Source organism: Pristis pectinata, chromosome 21, assembly GCF_009764475.1.
Source record: "Pristis pectinata isolate sPriPec2 chromosome 21, sPriPec2.1.pri, whole genome shotgun sequence".
In the NCBI taxonomy this organism is placed as follows: domain Eukaryota; kingdom Metazoa; phylum Chordata; class Chondrichthyes; order Rhinopristiformes; family Pristidae; genus Pristis; species Pristis pectinata.
The window spans coordinates 10,534,513-10,561,566 of record NC_067425.1 but is presented as its reverse complement, the minus strand read 5'-3'; the positions used below and the strand labels follow the sequence as shown (position 1 = coordinate 10,561,566).

Genomic DNA, 27,054 nt, shown 5'->3' with positions numbered 1-27,054 from the left:
AAGTCGGAGAATGAGAGGGCAGTTACTGGAGATGGGGGCTGGAGAGAGGAGCAGACAGGCTGGACAGGTTGCAGGGTTAAATACAGCACAGAAGCTGGCCCTTCAGCCCATTGAGTCCACACCAACCTTCAAGCACCCTACACTCATGTCATTTTATTCCCCCACCATTTCCATCGACTCCCCACAGGTTCTACCACACACCTTCTCACTTGGGACAACTTATGGTGGCTGATTAACCCAGCAACCGGCACAGCTTGGGGTCGTGGGTGGAAACTCGAAAACGCGGAAGAAACCCACGTGGTCACGGGGAGTATGCAAACTCCACACAGACAGTAGCGGAGGTCAAGGTCAGACCTGGGTCTCTGGCGCTTTGAGACTGCAGCTCTGCTAGTTGTGCCATCCCTTGTAGTTGGGCAAGGTGCAGAGTGTTGGCAAAAGTTGGAGTGTGAGGTTAATTCCAGATTTGGTTTTAATTATTCAGTTAAATTTAAATTCCCCGGTGCCCTGGGGGATTTGAACTCGTGTCTGTGGATTATTGGACCAGTAAAGTATTGACTCTACCACCATATCACTTCCAGTCAGGCTCTACCTTAACTCTTTTAGCCAGTTTTACACCCAACTCTGTTTCAAGTTCATTAATGTCTGTTGTGTGGCCCTTTATCGAACATGAAGTACGTTAGAAACAGTTTGCTTTTTATAAATCTTTATTAGCTGCCTTTACGTTCCCCGCCTTTATCCATTTCCCTCTCTCATACTGTATAAAGTTCACCATCTTCTCTCGGGTTACAACCCCTAGAAGTTTCCTGGTTTTTGATGTTTGGCTGACAAGCCTTTGGTTACTGTGTTTAAACTCTTTTGTTTTCCCTGTGTGGGGAAACAGTGTCCAAGTTGCCTCCTCCCTCAGGCACCAGCCCCCATGTCCTCGGAAGACAAACACTGCCTTCTCTACATTCCCCATGAGATGCTGCTTGTAGAGTGCTGTACCACAGTGCTATTCTCTGAGGGAGTTGTCAGTCCCATCACTAAAGTTTATGTCAACTTGGAGCTGCAATGACATATCGTCCATGCCGAGAACCAAGCTTCTGCTCATCCAACAGAATAATTTCAGCCTCTCAAACTTGTCATTTGTACATATCCAGAGTCAGGAGATAAGAGTGGAGGTCATTTGGATGGACCCAAGCATGGAATGAATAGTTGACAGGTTTCATTGCTATTAGGAGGCACCTGGCATCAAGGTTCACAATCACCTTTTAAAACAAAACATTAGGCTTTATTGTCAGTGAGTTAAGCAATTAGGAATGTCGGTGTGAGTTTTTACTTTGATTTTTGCTATATCCATTTCTGCTTCTTGTACTATGTCAGGTCTGCATTCTACCTTCAGGCAGAATCTGTTTGTAAACTACTATCAGCTTGGCTGGGGTTCTGCACCATTATAAGAGACACATAGTGCCACCTATACATGAACTGGATTCTTTAAGCAATATTCATTGTCCACATCTGGTTTGTTTCTTGCTTATTACTAATTGTCTTGGAGCTCAGTGACACATTAGATGAAACGTCACCAATTTAATGACAGAATTTAACATTTTAATTTGCTTAATAAAAGTAATAAAATCAAGGTGGGCAGATTTAGGTACAAATGTTTCAGAAGGAAATGTTGTGCATTGACTAGGTTTTGCCTGAGAATTGTTGGAATCAGTGAAAACCATTCTGCCAAATAGGGATAGCAGATTGGTTTGGGAAACTAGTGTGATGGTGAAGCTGTTGGACTGAGATCCAGGCGTCAGTTCCTTCCATTACACCTGGGGAATTTCAGATGGATTGCATAGATAAATCTGGAATAAATGTCAGGAACAGTAAGGTGACCGTGAAATCATGGAGTTGTCAAGCTCCTACTGGTTCATTAATATCCATCAGGGAGACATCCTGCCATCCTTGCCCTGTGTGACCTGTATGTGATTGTAGAGCCACCACTGTGGTTGACTTTAAATTGCCCTTTGAAAGGGCCCAGCAAACCATTTGGCCCAGGGGCAATTAGGGATGGGCAATGAATGCTGTGATGTGCACATCATCGCCAATAGCCTGTCCTGGTCCAAGGTCCAACCTTGTAGATGCCATGGCCAAGAAAGTACATCAGTGCCTCTGCTTCCTCAGGAGGCTAAAGAAATTTGGCATGACCCCATTGACCCTCACCAATTTTTAAAGATGCGTCATAGAAAGCATCCTATCTGGATGCATCATGGCTTGGTATGGCAACTGATCTGCCCGAGACTGCAAGAAACTTCAGACTGTTGTGGATGCAACTCAACACATCATGAAAATTAGCCTCCCTTCCATAGACTCTGTCTACACTTCTCGCTGCCTCAGTAAAGCAGCCAGCATAATCAAAAATCCCTCCCATGCCAGACACTCCCTCTTCTGCCCATTCCCAGAAGATATAAAAGCCTGAAAGCACATACCACAGCTCTTTCCGCTGTCATAAGACTATTCAACGGATCTCCTGTATGACAGGATAGACTCTTGACCTCCCAATCTACCTCTTCATGTCCTTGCACCTTATCGTCTGCCTGCACTGTACTTGCTCTGTAACTGCAACACTATATCTGCATTCTGTTATTGCTTTTCCCTTGTACTACCTCAATGTACTGATGTGATGAAATGATCTGTATGGATGGCTTGCAAAAAGTTTTTCACTGTAGCTCAGTACATGTGACAATAATAAACCAATTTACCAAATAGATCGAAAAAAAGTTTCAACTCCTTTAGCAAGATGGTGCTAAATGCAGGCTGAACCAACATTTCAACTTGTGACCCACCCCTCCCCCCACCTTGCCCACTTTGGAGGTTGGTGCATGGTATTTTGACCTGCTGGTTTGAACTCGTTAGTTAAGCACAGTGGACTGTTGGGAAACTCTCTATTCACTATAGCAAGCCCTTCAGTACATGAGTCAAGAGTGTCGGGTATGTTTTGTTAGGACTACCACAGCATCTAAAGACCCTGAGGAGCCTTCAAGCAAGCAGAAGAGCATCAGAAATTGGAATAAAAGATTCATTGAAGGATTGGGCTAAGACCAGAGGCACGTGTTGGAAATAGAATAGAGGCTGTGCGCATTGATTTCCCCCGGTGCAGTCAGTCCAGTAGGAATCCACTATCTGTTATTACGCTGCTTTACACACACTGATTTCTAAATTGGATGGTTGCTGGGTTCCACAGAGGAGTCCCATTAACAAAGCTAATTTAAAAACTAAAGCTGAGCTATCTCGCCAGAGGATCCCAGCTTCACTCTCTGGTCCATACTGCCTTAATTGATTGTAACCAAAGTTGCAGTTGAATATACAAGAAACTGCAAGCAGGGAAAGTGGGGGAATTCGGTGGGTGTTCCTGTTTGAGAGGACAGCAGCACCTTTGTTTAAGGTATCATTCGAAAGGCGATGCTCTACCAGATTGTGAGCCTAGATTTTGTGTTCAAGTCTCTGGAGTGGACTTTGAACCCATAACTTTCTGAGTTGGAGATGAGACAACTACCTGCAGAGAACCACAAGGAACTGACACCAGAGTTCTCTGGCAGCTTTTTCTCCTCCTCAGACAGTGCCGTGGGATTGAGGATGGCTTGCTTCCATTCTGGTTTTGTGGACCCTGAGGTGACTGATGATGCCAGTGCAGGAACTGCAGATCCATAGGGTGGGAGGTACATGATGTGGTGGGTACTTTATAAGGTAGTCCTCTCCTGCTGGTTGTCCAGGGCTTCTGTGTGGATTTGAGGTTCTCAATGCCATCCAGAATGCTACTGTTTCTTCCTTTGTATGTCTTTTTTTATTATGAATAAAGTTTATTTTTGAAATATTAAAAAAATTGCCAATCTCCCTGAGTAAACTGTTCAAATCATCTAGCAGAATGCCTCATCGCCTGAACTCACCAACAAGCACCAAAACCTCACTTGGCTGGCTGTGAGAGGGGCCCTCACAGTTAGATCCTTCCTGTACAGATGACACATCATCCCCAGTGCATGCTGCCCTTGGGACGTATTCAGTGAGGAAGAGGCAGTTACCCACCTCTTCGCAGCTTGTGGGTTTGCTAAGAGGGTTTGCAGAAGGATGCAAGGGTCCGTGTCTTGGTTCATCCCCAGCACTCTCTGACCTATGAGCTGTTTCCAGGGGCACACACCGAGACTGACATCAAATGCTGCTGGAAGGTCATCAACTCAGTGAAAGACACTCCTTGGTCTGCCCGAAACTTGTTGGTCTTCCAGCACAGTGAGATGTCCGTAAGGGAATGCTGATGACTGGCACATTCCAGGCTGCAGGAGTACATGCTGAGGGATGCACTGAAGCTGGGTGCAGCCAATTTAAAGGCTCTGTGGGGAAGGACCACAGTCTAGGCCCCTCCTGCTAGTGGACATGGAGGGACTGAGTTGGGTGGGGAAGCCCTTCAAACAATGAAAGGGTGTAGCACCCCAAAGGGCCACATAAATGGTAATGGTGCTATGGTTTAAAAATAAGTTAACACTACTAACTGTAATGACAGTTTTGCACTGTTTCTTTTGTATATATTTTTTATTATGAATAAGTTTATTTTTGAACTATAAAAGAATCCAGAATGCTGCTTCTCTACTTAAAGCACTGGTGGACCAGGCATTCAGTGAGAATGTTGCAATTTTTCAAAGTGGCTTTGAATTATTTCCTCTGGTCATATCTTCCCATGGAGTAGCTTGGAACAGTGTGTCTGTTTTGGGACTCTGGTGTTGAGCATGCAATGAACCATCACCACAAGAACTAACAATTACAAAAGGGGAAACATTGGGAGACCCTTTCAAAACAAAAATCATGATTTGTAGGGTCACTGTTAGACTGTTCCTTACTGCGTGGATCCCCAGTCAGTACACACTTGGCACATGTTGAGCTGCAGCAGCCACACATGGGAGAATGCTAGAAACCATCAGCCATGTGGAAACCTATAAACAGATCTGTGCAGATTCATTACAGTGTGTACAGGGATTCTGAAAGGCAGAAGTAATTATTGTTTCACAGCCTGTTCAGGATGTCAACATCAAATGGAAATTTAATTTGGGCAGGATATAAAATTTGTTGTCGTGGATTGCAGACAGTTCTGTGGAAAGATTTGATTTACTTTTAAGTCATTATCAGTTGTGTACACACTGTGAATATACTCCTTCAGAAAATACTGGTGGGGTGGGAAGAGGTGAGGGATCTGGAGGATTTAATATTCACAAGGCACAGGGCTTACAGCTGCAGAGATAGATATTAGATATTCATTTATTAGTCACATGTACGTCGAAACACAGTGAAATGCATCTTTTTGCGTAACTGAGAATGTGCTGGGGGTAGCCCGCAAGTGTCGCCACTCTTCCAGCGCCAACATAACATGCCCACAGCTCCTAACCTGTACGTCTTTGGAATGTGGGAGGAAACCGGAGCACCCAGAGGAAACCCACACAGACACGGGGAGAACGTACAAACTCCTTACAGACAGCGGTGGGAATTGAACCCGGGTCTCTGGTGCTGTAATAGCATTACACTAACCACTACACTACAATACATTACAATAGTTATATTATCTAACAATAAAATGAAAACAGAGACCATTCTGCTCATTGCCTCTTTGCTGGCTCTTTGAATAGGCTATCTGAATAGACCTCCTCCCTTGTTCCAAAGCCATGTCATTGTTTTCTTTCTTAAATATATGTCCAGTTCCTTATTTAAAATTAAATTTGAAGCCCCCACAACCTTCCTTTTAAGGCAGTGCACTCCAGACAGCAACTCACCATTTAAAATAAACCCTTCCTTTGTTTTTTTTTTCCCCATCATTTACCTTATATCTGCGACCTCTTGCTGCTGACCAGTGGAGGTTCTCCTTGTGTACTCTATTGAAACACTGAAACAAATAGCACACTATCATAGCACCACAAGTGTTTCCTTTACAAGTACATAATAAAATCCCCTCAAATTTGTAGGATTTCCAATTAACTAAAAGTAGGCTTTTAGAGCAACTTTTCAATTAAATATATCAGAAATTCTGATAAAAGGGACAGGTTTATATTTAAAAACAATGGGTTTGGGCGAATGACATTCTGCATTGACCCATTGAAACTGTAGGAAGACCATCTGCAGCTGGAACTGAGAGAGGGACATCTGGAAAAAATTATTTTTTTTTGTTTTAAACTGTGTCTGCAGCTTACTGTCTGGATTAATAATTAGAACTACCTCCCCACCAATTTACTTAAAGTAATGCAATATTACTTGTAGTATCTATTGTAGTTTTCCTAATACTGTGGTGCCATGTAGTTGTTTTGACTCAATTGATTTTACTTGATCTGAACTCTGCTGTTTTTTCCCTATTGATTTCCAGTGCTCTTTACCAACATTGTGTTCCCTTTACAGAATTCTCCAGTGTAATAAGCAATGCCAACATCAGTTTGTTTTCATCTGTCGGACACTCTAGAAATCTCTGTATCAGAAGCACCCTTGCGAAACTGATACCTCGCTGCTATTAGATGTGCAAACTATCAATGTTTGTCACACAAGCTAGTATGACAATGCAACTTAAGGCTTTCATGTTCCGGCTTTGTATTAATAATAGGTGGAAACTGAACTGTAGGAAGGTCTTTACTTGAAATTGATTATTATAGCATGGATGGCCACTCAGCCCATCAGACCTGTGTCAGCTGTTTGAATAAATTTTCCAAATAGACACACTCCCTCCCTCTTTCTCTATTGGCCCTTTGAGTATTTCTTTTTCCAAGTATATTACTCAACCTTGCACTCAACGTCAGCAAGACCAAGGATTTGATTGTGGACTTCAGGAAGGGGAAGTCAGGAGAACACACACCAGTCCTCATTGAGGGGTCAGTGCTGGAAAGGGTGAGTAGCTTCAAGTTTCTGGGTGTCAACATCTCAGAAGATCTATCTTGGGCCTGACACATTGATGCAATCACAAAGACGGCACACTACTTCATTAGAAATTTGAGGAGATTTGGTATGTCACCAAAGACTCTTGCAAATTTCTACAGATGTACGGTGGAGAGCATTCTGACTGGTTGCATCACCGCCTGGTATGGAGGCTCCAATGTGCAGGATCGAAAGAGTCTGCAGACGGTTGTAGACTCAGCCAGCTCCATCACGGGCATAACCCTCCCCAACATCGAGGACATCTTCAAGAGGCGGTGCCTCAAGAAGGCAGCATCCGTCATTAAGGACCATTGGGGAGGATGTACAGGAGCCTGAAGATCCAGACTAAATGTTTCAGGAACAGCTTCTTCCCCTCCACCATCAGAATTCTGAATGGTCCTTGAACCCATGAACACTACCTCATTATTCCTCTTTTGCACTATTTATTTATTTTTGTAACCTATAGTAATTTTTATGTCTTTGCACTGTACTGCTGCTGTAAAACAACAAATTTCATGGCATATATCAGTGAGAGTAATTCTGATTCTGAATTACCTTTTTGAATTATTGAATCTGCTTCCCCTATCCAGATCATAACAATTCACTGTGTTTTTCATCTCCATTCTGTTTGTTGTAGATAAGGTGGATTTCAAATAATCAGACATCCTTTTGAAAGGACGAAATCTATGCCTTGCGATATGGTAATTAAAAGACCTTTTATCTTATGCAAAGTCTTTGGTTATTTATTTTGGATGTGCATCCTGTTTAGGCTCCTCGTCATAGTTTCAAAGTTCCATAAAAGTAATATTTTAATGCTTAAGGAAGTGGAATTTTGCCTTTTGTTATCTGTGCCTAGTGGGCACTGCAGTATCAGCCATCCATTGCGTTCTGCCTCATGATAATCCATGACCTTGCCCCTCCCTATCTCTGTAATCCTTCCTAGCTCTACATTTTTCTGATATATCTATGCTGCTTCCGCTCTGCATCCCTGAGTTCAATTGCACTACTTGTGGCGGCCATGCTTTCAGCTGTCAAGACCTAAACTCCCTAATTCCCTCTCTAACTTCTTAGAACCTCTCCCTTTGGCCAAGCTTTTGGTTATCTGTCCAAACGGCTCCCCATATGGCTCACTGTCAGAGTTTGTTTCATGCTGTACCTGTGATGGACTTGGTGAAATTATACCAGATTAGTGGTGCTTATATGGACACAGGTTCCTATGGTTGTTTTTGCTGAGAATGTTGGCCAGGATACAAGGTCCACTCCCTGCTCCACTTCAAACTGTTTACATCTGTCTGAGACTCTGGTTTACCTGCCAACCAAAAGACAGAATCATCAACATCGTGACAGAGTGCAGTGAGTATTCAGGCTGTGCGATTAAGTTCGCGTTGAGACAAAGCTGCAAGACAATGGTGTGCATTTGTATCCTGCCTTTAACGCAGCAAAATGCCCCAGGCTACTTCACTTAAGAACTGGTATTGAGCCAATGAAGGGGACATGAGGATGGGCAATCATGTGCTTAATCAGAACTGTAGGTTTAAAGTAAAGCCTTTAGGAGAGAACCTGTAAACAACAATGCAAATGTACTATCGACTGAGCTAGATCCTCCTGGTTCTCATCAACCTATTGTGCAGTTCCAGCATTGTCTGTTTTTATTTCAGCCTATTAGCACTAACAGTGTTCCTTCTTACCTCAATTAAATTATGGCTTTCTAACTCACTGCCAGCCACCCATTATCCTTCATGTAATTGAGTGTGTACAGGGGTAACTCATTCCTTCACGAACTACCTTGACAGCTTCATTAGAAACAACGATCTTTGAAGAAGGCACCTTATTTCCAACGTATGTGCACTTCGTCTCACCGGATAAGAACAGACTGAGCCACAAAGTTTTAAGGGAAAGAAAAATCTAGGTGCTGGGTTAGATTCAGCTATTTCCATTTTGCATCACTTCAGAAGCTGCAGAATCTGAAGGGGATATGTACTTTCTGCAAGCAACCCAGGATAAAAGTTATGGGGTATTTAAAACAAAAGGGCACTTTTTTCTCTCATTTTCTTTGAATACTTATTAATTCTGCAAACATTGGAGATGGTGAAAAGTGGATTGCTTCACTGACAGTTATTAATCCAATTGAGTAACCAAGGATAAATGCCACAGAGTGTTGGATGAGTTCAAGTATACAGAAAGCATTTGAAGAGAGTTGGCCAGGATACTGTGCGTCTAGAAGTAATAAGGGGATGATGCATTTCAGCACAAGGTCCCAGTTTGCTCAGTGCAATATCCCTTTGATTGATCCTTTGATCAAAAGACAAGGTAAGACAAAGCCTGATTAACTTCTGCGCTGAGGGAAGGCTGCGGAGATTGACTTCGTTCGATCATTTAAACCTGATCAATAATTTAATAATCACCTAGGAGTCCTCCATTGACAAATGAACCAATTTTACACTTAGGCAACATTTTGTCTCCTGCACATAGACCAGCTTTCCATTGAATAAAAGATTAACCTGTGTAAAGCTGCACAAAGCTTCCAGCGCCCCATTAAAGATGCCAATTACAGCCGTAGATCTCCTTCGGTCATACAATGAGGCATTTGAGGAAGAATGTTGCATCTATATTTGTGCGAGAATTGTCGCAGCTCATTGGAAATAAAAAGCCAAGGGGTGAGGAAAGTGTCTTCCTTAGACAGGTGTCTTGGTTATTGCCCTTCGCACTCTCCATTCTATTAGAGGGGAGCATTATTCCCAAAGCATCATTATTTTCCTAGGAGCTACTCCCACTGCATCCACCAAATGAGCAACAAAGAAAGCCGATATTCCCTATCCATGGTCATGGAGAGAAGGAATAGAAATCCTGAGGTACGCGGAGCAGCAAATCAGATTAAGCGGACAGCCAAATTAATAAAGACATGGAGTCAAATAGCGCAGAAACAGGCCCTTCGGCCCAACTTGTCCATGCTGACCAAGTTGTCTCCATGAGCTAGTCCCATTTGCCTGCATTTGGCCCATGTCCCTCTAAACCTCTCCTATCCATTACCTGTCCAGATGTCTTTTAAACATGGTAATTGTACCTGCCTCTACAGCTTCCTCTGGCAGTTCATTCCATATACCCACCACCCTCTGTGTGGAAAATGTTGCCCCTCGCGTCCCTTTTAAATCTTTCCCCTCTCACCTTAAACCTATGTTTTAGGCTGCCCTACCCTGGGAAGAACGCCTGTGACGATTCACCTTATCTATGCCCTCATGATTTTATACATCTCTACAAGGTCACCCTACTGGTTGGAATCAGACACATGCCCATCATTAGATCATTCAAACCCTGGACATGCACTGATACCAGACTGGCAGAGTCCAGCACATACCCATCACTGGATCGCCAAGCCTTGGACACGTACCCATACTGGAGTGGCAGAAATCAGTCAGTCACTGGGGTTTGGATGGATTTTCCACTCTGGACAAATTGGTGTATGCTACTAAAATACTAGAATGCATTTTTTCTGGCAGGAAAGGAAAGGAAGCAGTGTATAAACTCACATATGGATAAATATAACTGAGATATTATAGTGTTTAGACACACAAAGAATGGGGTAGATACATATATCCCAGCCTATACGTGCTAACATTCTTACAGTCGATATCACATTATACATCTTAATAGGTCAAAATGGGTTTAGGCTCTTAATCTAGGTGGATGCAACAGTATGTGACAGGAGATACAGGCATTCCCTGAGTTCCATAAGTGTTCTGTTCCTGAGAACTGTTCGTCAGCCAATTTCTTCATAAGTCAGAAATGTCTGTTTTCTCTAGGTGCCCATGTTGTATCGCTCTTTGCACGCTTGCAATGATTCATTTTATTGAATATTCACTCAAATACTACCCAAATTCACCTAATGGAACATACACTGTATCCAGTCATTAATGAATACCACAAAACAATATTATTATTAATATATTTTAAAATGCTTTAGAAATGTATGTGAGAATTTGCACAGAGTGGGATTTCCATAGGTCGGGTCATCCATAACACTCTTTCAGCTTGGGGAGAGTATAACAGTGACAGATGTGCTGTCTTCCAAATGTTATGTTAAACCAAGGTCCCAGATGGTTTTGAAATAACTTGTGGTACTCTTGGACTAAGCTGGAAACAGTTCTGATGTTGTAACCAACTGTAAATGCATCATCTTACAACTGGGGAACGTCATTGATGCAAGACATAAGTACACAGTTAATGGTAAGACCCATAAGTGTTGATGTGCAGAGGGATCATGGGGTCCAAGTCCATAGCTCCCTGAAAGTGGCTGCACAAGTTGATAGGGTGGTAAGGAAGGCAATGGCATGCTTGCCTTTACTAGTTGAGGCACTGAGTTCAGAAGTCAGGAAGTTATGTTGCAGCTTTGTAAAACTTCGGTTGGGCTGCATCTGGAGTATTGCATTCAATTCTGGTTGCTCCATTATAGGAAGGATGTGGAGGCTTTGCAGCTAGGGTTGTTTTCTCTGGAGTGGCAGAGGCTGAGAGGAGACCTGATAGAAATTTCTAAAATTATTAGAGGCGTAGATAGACAGCTGGTATGTTTTTCTCAGGGTCAAACTGTCTAATCTAAGAGGGCATATATTTAAGGTGAGGGAGGAAAGTTCAAAGGAGATGTGCGGGGCAAGTTTTTTTACACAGTGGTGGGTTCCTGGAATGCGCTGCCAGGGGTCGTGGTGGAGGCAGATATGATAGAGGCACTTAAGAGGCTCTTAGATAGGCACATGAATATGCGGAGAATGGAGGGAGATGGACCATGTGTAGGCACAAGGGATTAGATGTCATTAGTTTAATTAGTTCGGCACAACATTGTGGGCTGAATGGTCTGTTCCTGTGCTGTACTGTTCTATGTAAATGGAAATAGGAGTATGTGATCCAGCTATATTGGTTGGGTGTACCATTCCATGTGGACAGGAAATGTGTACCCCGACTCCATTATCACCTTATCTGCTTTTTCCTTTAGTGTCCAAAAATATGTCACTGTCAGCCAAACAAACTTGACAAACAATTAGAGACCGAAGATGCTGGAATGTGGAGCAACAAACAAACTGCTGGAGAAACTCAGTGGGTCAGGCAGCATCTGTGGAGGCAAATGGATAGTTGACATTTTGGGTCAATTCCTGCATCGGGACTTCTGATCAAGGGCTCAACCTAAAAAGCTGATTGTCCCTTTGCCTCCATAGATACTGCCTGACCCACCAAGTTCCTCCAGCAGTTTGGTTTTTGACTAGGTGAAGAAATATCTACTCATTTCCGTTCTAAGTAGCCAATGCATTATTCTGACACTCCGCCTCCTGTTTCTAGACTCTTCTGGCTACTGTTATGACAGAAGTAGCTTTGGTTATCCACTCTCGGGTAGGCAACATTGTTTTCACTGTCTGCGCTGTAAGACTGTTACTGAGACCTCTTCTCATATCACTGCTCTTCTTGTGCTGATGGCTCTCTACCATTGCTGACTTGCAGCTGTTTTCAAACGGATAATGGTGCACCTCCCAGCAAGGCCTAACAAGAGTACATCAATGCGTGTGGAAACTGAGTTGAACACTAACGCAGATTCGATCAGCCCATCCTGCCATTCTGCTTCAAGCTGAATAATCATCAATGTTCCTTGAACTGCCAGTTCGAGTACCCTCCCCATTCTCCAGTTCTGCCTGCTCCCATTCAGTCAAACACAAATTACAGAGAAGCAATGGGAGACCTACTGTTTCTCACAGATAATTAACTCGTTGTCATTGCTGTAGTTGGACTCAGGGGAAAATTTCCACCTGAGTGCAATGCTTTTCTGAAGAAGGAAACTTTCTAGTTGATCGTCGCTCAGCCTCTACATAATCTCTGGAGTTATTACCTTTCTTTCAGCATTGATTACAGCATATGTACTACATGCATGAGGAGATTAGGCAACTTATACATGTATCATTAAACATCTTCAATATCTCGTAGTGATTGGCACATGGGCAAACTCACCTTCCTATGAAATATGCCTGACAGCTGTTTAATTAAAAGGTACTCGAATGGAAAAGCCATTTGGCAGGAAGAAGGGAGCAAACTCCATGACCTGCCCTGGCAGTGCCAACAGCCTGATCTCCAGATGGGAGGCTAAACTGCAAAAGAATTAAGAATTCAGAGGAATACTGGTGAATCGGTGTGAGAAAAATCAAAGATAAGCTTTGCATTTATACTGCCCCTTGTCACAGTCCTCAGTCATTCAGAGGTGCCTCGAGTACATTGGGTTCCATCTGTGGGGAAATCTCTCCCTTGGATCCTCTTTGCGGGAGATAAGATTTCGATTACCTTTCTTGGCTCAGCAGATTTGTCAGCAAGGCACGTTTCAAATAAATAAGTTGCAATCATTTGTTCAAGGTAGATGAGCAGTGAGCAGCAGGAACCTAAGATGATTGTTTGCGGGGGTACTGAATGCTAACCCAGCGTCTCTGCTGCTGTCCGAACTCTGGTTTAGGCCAGCCCTCCCAATCTGAGTTTCCCGTGCACCCTCTCCTTTGAATGAGATGCATTTCATAATGTGAACCTCTGCCTGTTCTCCTAATACAGCCCCTAACTCTAGCTGTTTTCAAGCCTCGGGATCATTTAAGCACACGCTACCTATCCAGCAAAATACAGAGAGGGACCTGGGGTATTACAGGAGCCATCAATTTAGCACATGGTGTCCTGGCACACTGCTATCCGCTGTCTCTTTATCTGTGAGTTCATCTGGTGAGTGCTGGTGGATTATTTGATTAGTGTCCACAGAAGCTCAGTGACCAAGTCAGGTGTCAGGAACAGACACACAATCCTTGCCTGATTTCTGCATGCACACTCCCCAGATGGATTCAGCAGCTAATAATCAGGAGCACTAACCACAAACAGTTTCATTCCCTTTCCAGGAGATGTGCTCTGACCAGTCTTACAGCTGTATATCTAGAGAGTTCAGCCTGTTCCATCCTACAGCCTACACTGCATATTGTGCACTGTTTCAATAACTATCAAAATTAGGTTTATTATCACTAACGTATGTCATGAAATTTGTTGTCTTGCGGCAGTAGTACGGTGCAATACATTAAAAATTACTATAAGTTACCAATAAATAAATAGTGCAAAAGAGGAATAATGAGGTAGGGTTCATGGACTGTTCAGAAATCTGAAATGGCATGGGATTAAATATGGACTGTTCCTTAATATGCTGGCAGTAGGGCTCAACTATATGTCTAAAAAGCTTACCAAGTCTGTACAAGTATTTAGGACAGACATTGTGGACCGAATGGTCTGTTCCTGTACTGTACCATTCTAAGTTATGCTTTATGAATATCCTGCCCACATTCCTACATTACAGTAGGGACAACAGGGCAGTTGATTGGCTGCATTGCGTTCTGGGATGATCTGAGATTGTGAAGGGCAATTCCTTCCAACAGGTTAATGAGGGTTTAGCCAAATCTCAAGCAGTAACCTGTTAAATAAAACACAGAGCGGCATTTGTGACACCAGGGATTGCTGTGAACTTGTATTGATTTTGTGAAGTTATCCCAGTTGTGGAATAAATTTAATTGGAGTATTAATCTTGTAATGAAAAGGGAATAATGTCGACTATTAAACGGTGCAGTCACCAGTCCCAAACAACATGAGCAGCCCTGTCTCGTGTTCATTAACCACCCATGACAATAATATGTACTGCTCCCAATCAGGATCATGGCTTGATAATTCATAGACTCTGGGATAAGAAATGTGTTCTTGGCTGTAAATGAACCAATTCCTTTATTGCCACCCTCTCAGATATAAATTAAAATGCTTTATTGAGCATAGTATAAAGTGCTGCCTGACCTTCTGAGAATTTAGAGCATTTTCTGCTTCTATTATACAAGGAAAAGCATTGTCAGAACAACAGTAAAACCAGAAATGATCAGTGACAAGAAGATAGCAGAGAGAGGGCAAGTCAGGTGGAGCACTGTATGGTTTATCAGAAAGACAATCTTTAATGTTAATCAGAGGCATTTTGAGGGTATGATGGGGAAAATAGTCTGTGGATATGTTTAGTTGCTTCTCTTTGAATCTGAATTTCCTACCTTCTGTAGGAACTTTAAGATTTAGAGCATAGAACAATACAGCACAGTACAGGCTCTTCGGCCCACGATGTTGTGCCGACCTATGTAAACCTACTCTATGATCAATCTAACCCTTCCCTCCTACACAGTCTATCACCCTCTGTTTTTCTCACATCCATGTGCCTATCTAAAAGCCTTTTAAATGTCCTTATTGTATCAGCCTCTACCACCACCCCCAGCAGTGTGTTCCTGGCACCCACCACTCTGTGTGTGTAAAAAAAAACTTGCCTCTCACATTCTTCCCCCCCACCCCCCTAAAACTTTCTTCCTCTGACCTTAAACTGATGTCCTATGGTATTGGCCATTGCTGCCCCGGGGAAAAGGTGCTGGCTGTCCACTCTATCTATTGCCACTCATAATATTGTACACCTCTATCAAGTCGCTTCTCATTCTGCGTCGCTCCAGAGAAAAGCCCTAGCTCGCTCAACCTTTCCTTATAAGACATGTTCTCTAATGCAGGCAGCATCCTGGTAAATCTCCTCTGCATCCTCTCCAAAGCTTCCACATCCTTCCTATAACAGACTTTTTCCCAGGGCAACAATGGCTAACACGAGGGGACATAATTTTAAGGTGATTGGAGGAAGGTATAAGGGGGTTGTCAGGGGTAAGTTTTTTTATTCAGAGAGTGGTGGGTACATGGAATGCACTGCCTGAGGAGGTTGTGGAGGCAGATACATTAGGGACATTTGAGAGACTCTTAGCTCCCCATTTCTCTAACATTCATGTGTCTGTGGGAGGGAAGGGTTAGATAGATCCTAGAGCATGATAAAATGTTGGAACAACATGGTGGGCTGAAGGGCCTGTATTGCGCTGTAGTGTTCTATAATGAGGTGACCAAAACTGAACACAATACTCTAAGTGTGGTGTAACCAGAGTTTTATAGAGCTGCAACATCACCTCGTGGCTCTTGAACTTAGTCCCCCGACTAATGAAGGCCAACACACCATATGCCTTCTTAATCACCCTATCAACTTGCATGGCAACTTTGAGGGATCTATGGACTTGGACCCCAAGATCCCTCTGTTCCTCCACACTGCTAAGAATCCTGTCATTAACCTTGTACTCTGCCTTCAAGTTCGATCTTCCAAAATATATCACCTCACACTTGTCCGGATTTGCTTTCAGCCTCAGTTAGTCTCTGTTTCTGGGTATTTGTGGAAAAAACAAGAGAATGCAACCTTTATCACAACTTGGAAGTTATTGCACCAAACTAATGCCATGATGTTTTATAACCCTCCCTGCCCTCGTGCTACACCTGTGCCTTAATAGACCATCTTTCTATTCATTTTGGGTTAATTGCCTTTTCTTCTCTGCCTGTGATTGGTGAGAGGGTAACTGTCATAGGCAGCCCCCACACTGCACAGGCTCAACTCGCCCCAGTTGCCTGCAGACCCTCAAAGCAACATCTACACATGCACCAACCACCTCCTCCATCCCAAAACCTAATTGCTTTGGGCTTGCTGCAGCTGAAACCATGTAGATCCTTCACCCAATGGATAAAGCTTGAATAGCTTTAGCTGCATTCTAGTAGGCTTAAAGTAGAAGGCGAGCCATTGAGTAGTGGAGTAGGCTTGAAGGGCCAAGTGGCCTACTTCCTGCTCCTACTTTTCTATGCTAACTGTTCCTCTACTGCTTCAGCTTCTGGCTTGTTTCCAGTGTAAGTGGTGATAACTGAGGATCAACCAATTGGACTCACCGGTACTCCGGTTGAACAGGGCCCTCCTGGCCCCCACCGTTCTTATAGCCGGCATTGTATTGCCCAACATATATTTTAAAAAAAATAAAATTCAACAACTGCCAGAAGCCCAAATCAAAACAAAATGCTGGGGATTCTCAGCAGGTTAGGCAGCATCCGTAGAGAAAGAGATGGTTAATGTTTCAGGTCCATGGCTTTTCATTGTTATTAGGAAAGCTTTGAGTTAAGATGTAGTGAAGGGGAGGACAAAACAGAAGGGAAGGGGTGGAAGGTAGAGGAGATTAAATGGATAAAGGGATGATAGTGAATGGTGGTAATAGGACACGAAAGGTCAGTGTAAAGGAGGTGCAAATCCAGAATGACGATGTGAAATTGGCAATGGAAGGTGGAAATTTTAAGTAAAGATGCTGGAAATGCTGATTGTCTAAAATTGTTGTTGTTATTATTATCGTTGTCACATGTACCAAGATACAATGAAAAACGTAGTTTTGCAAGCTTATCCATACAGATTATTTCAAAACATAAGTACATCAAGGTAGTTTAAGGGAAAAGCAATAACAAAATGCAGGATATAGTGTTACAGCTACAGAGAAAGTGTATGCAGGTAAACAATAAAGTACAAGGCCATGATGAGGTAAATTCTGAGGTCAAGAGTTCATTTTTAATGTGCGAGAGGTCCATTCAAGACTCTTATAACAGCGGGATAGAAGCTGTCTTTAAGCTCAGTGGTGCGTGTTTTCAAGCTTTTGTATCTTCTGCCCAATGGAAGGGGGGAGAAGAGAGAATGTGCGAGGTGGGAGGGGTCTTTGATTATGTTGGGATTATTTGATTATTATGAGACAGTGAAAAGTGTAGATAGAGTCCATGGAGGGGAGGCTGGTTGTCGTGATGGATTGAGCTATGTCCACAACTCTCTGCAATTGTTGAACTCATTGCTGAATCTCGAAGGCTGTTCCTTATTACAGCCAACATAAAACCAACTATTTGATATCAATGTTTCGACACTGCCTCGATGCTGAGGGTTTTACCTGATGTACCTTAGGGCCATTAATGCGGCTAACAGTACAGCTACACAAAAAACAAACTGCTCAAGGAATTCAGTGGGTCAGGCAGCATTTATGGAGGGAAACAGACAGTCAAAGTTTCGGATTGACTGGCCAGATGAAGGGTCTCGACCTGAAACATTGACTGTCCTATTGGTTTATTGTTGTCACTTGTACTGAGGTACAGTGGAAAACTTGTCTTGCGTACCGTTCGTACAGATCAATTCATTACACAGTGCATTGACATAGTACAGGGTGAAAAGATATGATATCTTTATTAGTCACATGTACATTGAAACACACAGTGAAATGCATCTTTTGCGTAGAGTGTTCTGGGGGCAGCCCGCAAGTGTCGCCATGCTTCTGGTGCCAACATAGCATTCCCACAACTTCCTAACCCGTACATCTTTGGAATGTGGGAGGAAACCGGAGCACCCGGAGGAAACCCACACACACATGGAGAGAATGTACAAACTCCTTACAGACAGTGGAAGAGTAAAGTGTCACAGCTACAGGGAAGTGCATTGCAGGTAGACAATAAGGTGCAAGGTCATAACAGGGTAGATTGTGAGGTCAATAGTCCATCTCATTGTATAAGGGAACCATTCAATAGTCTTATCACAGTGGGTAGAAACCGTCCTTTGAGTTCCTCCTGCAGTTTGTTTTTTGCTCTGGATTCCAGCATCTGCAGTCTCTTATGTCTCCATAGTACTGCTACATATCTGCTTCTGGTATGAGGTGTTACGTCCTCATAAGCACATGCTGAACATCTTTCACACAAAGTGGTGTAATCTGGAAGCAAAGAGGCTGTGGACGCTGGGGGAAATAGGAACTTTCAAAACTGAAATCAATAGACTTTTGTTAAGTAAGGACATGAGTGGATGAGAAGGCATAGGCAGGTGAATGGAGTTGAAGTACAGAACAGACCCAATCTAATTGAAATGGCATTTCACGGCGAGAAAATTCCATCATGTTTGCTCTATCCCCCTACACCACACTGACAGAGATTTTATTGTCAGTTTGTAAAGGGATCTTTATACATTCATTGCCATCAATGAACTTTCAACTTCAAGCTCTGGAGCAATGGTGCATGTCTGACAAGCTCATAAACGGTTCTCATCAGGCAATAAAAGAAACACTGAAGTCGCTGTGGGTTTTCTTACCTTGCAGTGATGTTGTGTGTAATCAGGTGGTGTATGTAAGGTGGGACAAGTGGAGTCATGTGCCTGCCCTAATTATCATCCATTAACAAAATGCATGTCATGTATTTATGGACAGGTGGCACACAAGCTACTTAACATGTAGGTGCACCGTGACCCTCTGAAACCGCACAAATTTAAATTCCTATACATGTCCCTTGGATGCATTTGCCTGAGGACAGGCAAGTAACCTGATAGTAAAGCTTTCTCGGTGTCAGTCCATGACAGGGACGATGCACTGAATAGATCGCTCTCTGCTTAAAAGCTTGAAGCTCCATAGACAGAATTGTGGCAGTGAAGTCATCTGAGTTGAGAAAGTGGTGAAAAAAGCTTATAGAATCCTGGTCCTTATAAACAGAGGCAGACAGTCCAAGAGCAAGACAGTCACGATGAACATTTATAAGATGTATTTGTTCGGTCACCACTGGAATATTGCGTTCAGGTCTGAGTGCCACACTTTCAGAAAAATGTGAAGGCTTTGGCAAGGGTGCAGAAGAGATTTACCAGGGACAAGGGTCTAGAGGAGCTGGGGTTGTTCTCCTACGAACAGAGGAGGTTACAAAAGGATCTCCTAGACTCATACAGCACAGAAATGGGCCCCTTTGGCTGACTGCATCTGTTCTGGCCATCAAGTATCCATAATCCCATTCTGCAGCCTTCAATATCAGAACATTTCAAGTGCTCATGTAAATAATGCTTAAATGTCGTGAGAGTATCTGCCTTCACCACTCCTCAAACACTGCGTTCCGGGTTTCAACTGCTCTCAGGGTGACAAATTTCTTTTTTTTATAACCCCTCTAAATCTACTACCCCTCTTTTATTTTAAACCTATGCCCTCTGGTTATAGGCACCTCTGCGAAGAGGAGAAGTTTCTCACTATCTACCCAATCTATGCTCCTCCATAATTTTGCATTCCTTACTCGGATCCCTCCTTGACCAGTCTCTCCTCATAACTGAAATGTTGTATTCAGGATGCCAGTAAACATCCTGGTGAATCTCCAATGCACCCTATCCAGTGCAATCATATCCCTCCTATGGTGTGGTGACCAAAACTGCAAACAGTACTCCAACTACAGCCTGACTAATGTTTTACATAGTTGAGCCATAACCTCTGTATTCTGTGCTGCTGCATAATGAAGGCAATTATTCTGTGCGCCTTCTTAACCACCTTATCTACCTGTGCCGCTGCTATTGGAGATCTTTAGGTATGTATATCAAGGACCTTGTATTGCTTAGTAATGCCTAGGATTCTGCCATTCATTGCATATATTCTAACCTAGGTAATGCTGCAACTGTACGGGGTACTGGTGAGGCCGCACCTGGAGTACTGCGTGCAGTTCTGGTCTTCTTACTTGAGGAAGAATGTACTGGCTTTGGAAGCAGTGCAGAGGAGGTTGACCAGATTGTTTCTGGAAATGAGGGGGTTCGCCTATGAGGAGAGATTGAGTCACCTGGGACTACACTCACTGGAATTCAGAAGAATAAGAGTGGATCTTATCGAAACATATAAAATTATGAAAGGGATAGATAAGAAAGAGGCAGGAAAGTTGCTTCCACTGGTAGGTGAGACTAGAACAAGGGGCATAGCCTCAAGATTCAAGGGAGTAGATTTGGAATGGAGATGAGGAGAAACTGCTTTTCCCAGAGAGTAGTGAATCTGTGGAATTCTCTGCCCAGGGAAGCAGTAGAGGCTACCTCATTAAATATAGTTAAGACACAGTTAGATAGTAGGGGAATTAAGGGTTATGGGGAAAGGGCAAGTAGGTGGAGCTGAGTCCATGGCCAGATCAGCCATGATCTTATTGCATGATGGAACAGGCTCGATGGGCCAGATGGCTGACTCCTGCTCCTATTTCTTACGTTCTTAACCTTATTAGACCTCCCATTACACACCACCTCACAGTTTTCAGAATTAAATTCCATCCACCATTGTACTGCCCATCTTATCAACTCATCAATATCGTTTTGTAGCTGAAGACTTCTCTCTTCACTATCAGCAGGTCTGCAGGCTGTCCCCAGGTAATGAACAGAAAAGTAAGTTGGAAAATGCACAAAAATCACTCGATTTGGTAAGCACACCTCTACAGTATTGTGATGAATGGCATCAAAAGCACATAAGACTGATTTGAAAGAACGATTACTGAAAGTGGGGGGAGAGAGAGAAGAAAATAGTTCTGTCACTCATAGGAACGAACATATAAATGTATGTCGGACTTTTGAATTTAATGATATTGTGGGAACTCATATGTGCGGGTGTCTGTAAGTCGGGCGTTCATAACCTGGGGATGACCTGTATCAATTTTAAGGTCATTTGTGGACAAACCAATCACATTTCCAAATTCACATTCAGATTGTTAATCTCTAATGACAAGCAGCACCGATCCCTTCAGTCCACCACTGGTCACAGGTGTCAGATAGAAAAAACAACCCTTGACCATCTCTTCTGGCCTCCTAATGCCAAACCAATTTCAGATCCAATTTTCCAAATTTCTCTGGAACCCATGGGCTCTAACCTTTTGGACCAGTCTCCCATTTGGTCCTCGTCAAAGGGCTCATTGACTCCATGTTGACTGTATTCACTGCATTACTCTCATTGACGCAATTAGTCACCTCTTCGAAAAGTTCAGTCAAATTAATTAGACAGGATTTCACCTTGACAAAGCCGTGCTGGTTATCCTTGACTAATCCCTGCCTTTCCAAGTGCAGATTAATCCTGCCCCTTAGACCTTCTCCCCCCAGTAATTCTCCCGTCACTAATGTTAGACTCACCAGCCTGTAATTACCTGGGTTATCCCTGCCGCCCTTCTCGAATAAAGGTGCCACATTTGCTGACTTCCATTCATCTGGCATCTCACCTGTGGCCATAGAAGATTTAGAAATCTGTCAGATCCCAGCAAACTCCTCCTTTGCCTCCCATAGCGGCCTGGAATATATCTCACCAGCACCTATGGATTTATCCACCTTGAAACCTGCTAAGACATCTAGTACCTTCTCTTCAATGGTAATTTGTTCTAGAAAACCACCAGCCCTCTCCCTGAATTCTCCAACTACAATGTCTTTCTCCATAGTGAATACAAGTGAGAAGTATTCATTTAAGACTTCACCATATCTTCTGGCTCCATGAACAGCTTGCAACTTTGGTTCCGAATGGGCCCCACTCTTGCACCTAATACAATAATAAATGCTTTGGAACTTTCCTTTGTGTTTTTCCACCAGTGCTATTTTGTGCCTCTTCACCCTCCTAAGTTCCCACTATACTTTCTATATTCCTTATTCCCTTGATGCCCTCTTCTGGTTTTAGTCTCTTTATCTGCAGAACACCTTCTTTTCTTTAGCCAACTCTGATGTCCCTTGACATCCAAGTTTCCTGGACTTGTTGCCCTTACCTTTCACTCTCATGGAAATACAATGGCTTGAGCCCTCATTATTTCATTTTTGAAGTGACTCCCACCAGTTGCCTGCAAGTAGCTGCTCCCAGTCTACTCCTGCCAGGTCCTGTCTTTTCTTATTGACCTCGGCCACCGCGCTCCCCCCCCCCACCCTACCCCCAAACTAAGGACCTTAATTTCCAGTCAATCCTTGTCCTTCTCCATTACAATCTTAAAATTAGACTTCTGTTGAAAGTTCTTAAAATCATAAGGTGTTGGTGGAGGATAGTCAAGAACTGGGTGATGTACAATGAAGATGATTCACAGTAGAACCAAAAGTGACATGGGGAAAAATACTTTTACACGGTGAGTGATTAGGGTGTGAAATGCATTGTCAGGGTAGTAGTGGAGGCAGATTCAAAAGGGAGCTGGCAAAGTATAATTAAAGAAAATTCACAGGGCTTTGATGAGATAACTGACAATACCCAATATTGTTGAACACTAACAAAAAACTGTAAAACATCCCCCTAAAATGAATCAAAAATAATAAACCAAAAAAAATCAAGCCCAAAAGTGAAATACAAGGCTTGAATCCTAAACAGAAAATGCTGGGGGCACAAGAGACTGCAGGTGCTGAAATCTGGAGCAACAAACAATCTGCTGGAGGAACTCAGCGGGTCGAGCAGCATCTGTGGGGAGGAAAGGAATTGTTGACGTTTTAGGTGGAAACCCTGCATTCAGAAAGTACTGGGGTTACTCAGCAGGTCAGGCAGCATCAGTGGAGAGAGAAACACTTTTCAGGTCGATGAAGTTCCATCAGTAAAGTGCTGAAGTTGAAATGAAGTAGAGCTGTGATATTAAAAAATTACTGTCATACAGTTTTGTAGTGCAAACTATTCTTGCTGAAATATATAAGGTCTTGTAATATAAATGAGGCTGCTGTAACTGTGTGTGACAGCATGCTGTAATGTGAGACATGACCATGATACAAGGAGAAAACATGCAACTACCTTGTTTCAAATGAGAGTAGACTACAATAGAAATAACAATGGACTGTAGCCACAATCATTGGATTATAATGCAAATGAGATTGGTTTGCAAACTAATTGAAGCAGGGCTGTAATATTCATGTAGCTGAGTTGTATTTGTTAGAGGAGCTGTTTCAGGAGGTGGTTTCCTGAATCCCTCTCAGGCTGCTCCAACAGCACCTCCTCCATACGCAGCCTGCTCCACTAGGTTTATGAGAACGCTGCCCCCTGCAGGTTCCCTGCCAGGTTACACTCCATCTTCACTTGGAAATATGTCGCTGTTCATTCATTGTCGCTGTTGAAACCCTGGAACTTGCAAGTCACGAGGTCTGTGGGAGTGCCTTCACGTGGACCACAGCAGTTCAAGAAGGTGATTCAGCAGCACCTTCTCAGTGTAATTAGGGATGGGCAGTAAAGTGCTGGCTTTGCCAGCAATGTCCACATCCCAAAATGAATTAAGAGGAGGTCGTAGTCCAAACTGTTGGAGGTGGCTATTGAAGGTCTGAGGAGGGCTATCGACATGTCATCTACACTCACAGGACATAGTCAAGATTTCTACAGACCTTCCTCCAACAGCGGGGAATGTCAATAGGCACTAAGGAGAGAGAACAATATTTCTTTGGTGAAAACGAGGATGAAGGGAGGCTTAATTGAGGCATATAAATTATGAGGGCCTTGAATAGAATTAATGGGGAGAAACTATTTCTTATAGAAGAGAGGTAAATAATTAGTGGGTGTAGACTTTGGGTAATGGGTAGAAAGAAGAATGTTTTCAACCAGAGGGTAGTGAGGATCTGGAACTCACAGGCTGGAAGGGTGATGGAGGTCGAAGACTTTTCAGCTATTGACATTCTATAACCCAAAAGGCCATGAGACCAGAAGAAAGGTTGCGTAGATCTTTTTCAGTTGGTGTGGACACAATGATTTGGATGCCTTGCCTCCATGTGATTTCTGAATGTGTGAAGGTTGTGATGCTGCCCTCACACATCTTCAAGTGCACGCTGTCTTCCAGAGGACACTCTCTGATAGTAACTTGGAGAGGGGAAACTGTCTCTTTCTCTGACATAGCGCTATGCTAATAAGATCATAGGACCATAACAAGCAGGTTTACTTTAACTTTCTTAGTTAACCTTGGTTGGTTCATCCCTCCCTTAGGATCTTTCATCCTTACTGGGAGATATTTTTGTTGAGTGAATGAGTTACCTCCTCAAATGTCTGCCGCTGAGTGCTGACTGTCCTTCCTGTTAATCTATCCGTCCTGTCCACCGTGGCCAATCCTATCCTCATTCCTTTTTAATTCCCTTTGTTTAAGTTAAACACCAAATTTTCTAACCCAAGTATCTTGTTCTCAAAGAGAATACAAAATTCTGTGCTGAGATCACTGCTTCTTGGAGATCTTTTACTCTGAGATCAATTATTGAATCCCCATTACCCAATATCAAATCCAAGATAGCCTGTTCCCCAATTGGCTTCATAACGTTTCTCTGGGAAACTATCTTGAATGCACTCAATGAATTTGCTTTCACATCTGATCTTTGTACATATTAGATACATGGACGAGAGAGGTCTGGAGGGGAATGGGCTGGGGCCAGGTAAATGGGACTAGCCTAGCAGAATAATGTTTTGGCACAGACTAGAAGGGCCGAATGGCCTGTTTTCTGTGCTGTAGTTTTCTATGGTTCTATGAAAGTTAAAGTATAATTACGGCACTGGTCTTTTTCAATGCCCAATTATTGTTGATCTATACCCTTTCCCATAGAGTGAGTACGGTTTGAGGTCCATGCCCAATGCCTACCAGTGACTTCTTTCCCTTTTTTGTCTTTTACCTCCACCACATTGACTCGATGTCCTCTGAGCACTCATTGTCTCTCACAACTGTACTTAATCCATCTCTTTCCCTTCCCCACCACCTTTCCCTTCCCACCTGTCCCTCAAAAGTCAAATGTCTCTGAATATTAAATTCCTGGCCTTGATCCTCATGCAACCATGTCTCTGTAATGGTTTTCAGACCATATCTGTTCACCTCTATTCATGCCCTTAGTTCACCTACCCTATTGTGAATGCTTCATGCATTACGAAACAATGCCTCTTGACTTGCCTCTGTGTCATTTTTAATCATCTTAATTTTTTTGTCCCTTGGCCCTATTTTTTCTTGCCCTTGATTTCCCGGTCTTCGGATCTTGCATTATGTTTTTTCCTTTCATTTCTGATCTTGTTTCTCTCTCTCCAGTCACCTTGTTTGGGTTCCCATCCCCCTGACATTCCAGTTTAAACCCTCCCTAGCAGCACTAACGAGCACTTCAGTCCCAGTCCTGCCTGGGTGTAAGCTGTCCCACTTGTACAGCAGCCACCCTGCTGTGTGGGGACACGAGAGATGCAGATGGTGGAACCCGGAGCAATGAACGATCTGCTGCGGGAACTCAGCGGGCCAAGCAGCATCTGTGGCGGGAAAGGAATTGGTTGACATTTCAGGTCCAAACGCTGCATCAGGACATTTCACCCCCCTCCCCCAACCCCCCCCCCCCCCAAAGATGCTGCTCTGAGTTCCTCCAAAAGATTGTTTGTTGCCCTACTCTGTGTGTGTGCGTGCGTGTGCACACAACATCCCTACTGCCACATCTGTCTAGATGGAGAGAAACTAGTATCCACGCCTCCCAGCCTCTGCCAAGCTCTAACCTGACCCAGTGCAGAGCTGCGCAATCGACCAACCATTCTGTTTAACCAAAAAACGGCAGCCACTTTGCTGTACCTGTTTAGTATTCCCAATCGTGAAAGAGACTGGTAATAATGTTAGTAATTGTACTGGGCTTGCAGGTTACCAGCCCAATAATTAGGAGGACTGGATGAATGATGAGTTCAAATCCCACTACTGCAGCTGGTTAATTAAGTAAATACATTTAGTTAATTAAAGAAATCTGGAATAGAAAGCTGGTATCTGTAACGGTGACCATGAAACCAGACTGTTATTAGAAACCCATCTGGTTCACTGATGTTCCTGAGAGAAGGAAACGTGCCATCCTTACCCGATCTGGCCAAGATATAACCGCAGACCCGCACAAGTGTAGTTGACTCTTACTGCCCTCTGAAATGGCCCAGAATGTAACTTGCTTCAAAAGAGGTCGGGAGTGAGTAACGAATGCTGACTTTACCTGCAACCCATGAATGAATGAAAACAAAAACTTGGGGGGCTGTTCACTCTCTTTCCCCAGTTAAAGAATGCAGAGGTAATGGACGTTCAGAGGGACTTAGTTATAACACCTGCTAAAGGAAGTGTACGTGAATTAGAGGTGCAATGTGTGGGTTGGGGGAAGGTACCAGGATCCATTGTACTTTCTCACTAGAGTCATAGGCTAGCTAATTTTCATGTCATTTATACCCAGTGTATATAAGATATCTTTATTAGTCACGTACATCGAAACACACAGTGAAATGCTTCTTTTGCGTAGTGTTCTGGGGACAGCCCGCAAGTGTCGCCATGCTTATGGCGCCAACATAGCATGCCCACAACTTACTAACCTGTACGTCTTTGGAATGTGGGAGGAAACCGGAGCACCCGGAGGAAACCCATGCAGACACGGGGAGAATGTACAAACTCCTTACAGACAGCGGCGGGAATTGAACCCTGGTCTCTGGTGCTGTAATAGCGTTACGCTAACTGCTACACTACAATAAACTTGACTCAGATTGGTCACAGACTAAT

The 27,054-nt window shown here is 43.3% G+C and overlaps 1 protein-coding gene across 1 annotated transcript in view; it reads left to right on the top strand.

Moving 5' to 3' along the window:
- The window catches only part of LOC127581536 (LHFPL tetraspan subfamily member 7 protein), a 229,159-nt gene that overhangs the window by 89,070 nt on the left and 113,035 nt on the right, over positions 1 to 27,054 (top strand). The gene's annotated exons all lie outside the window — the stretch shown is intronic.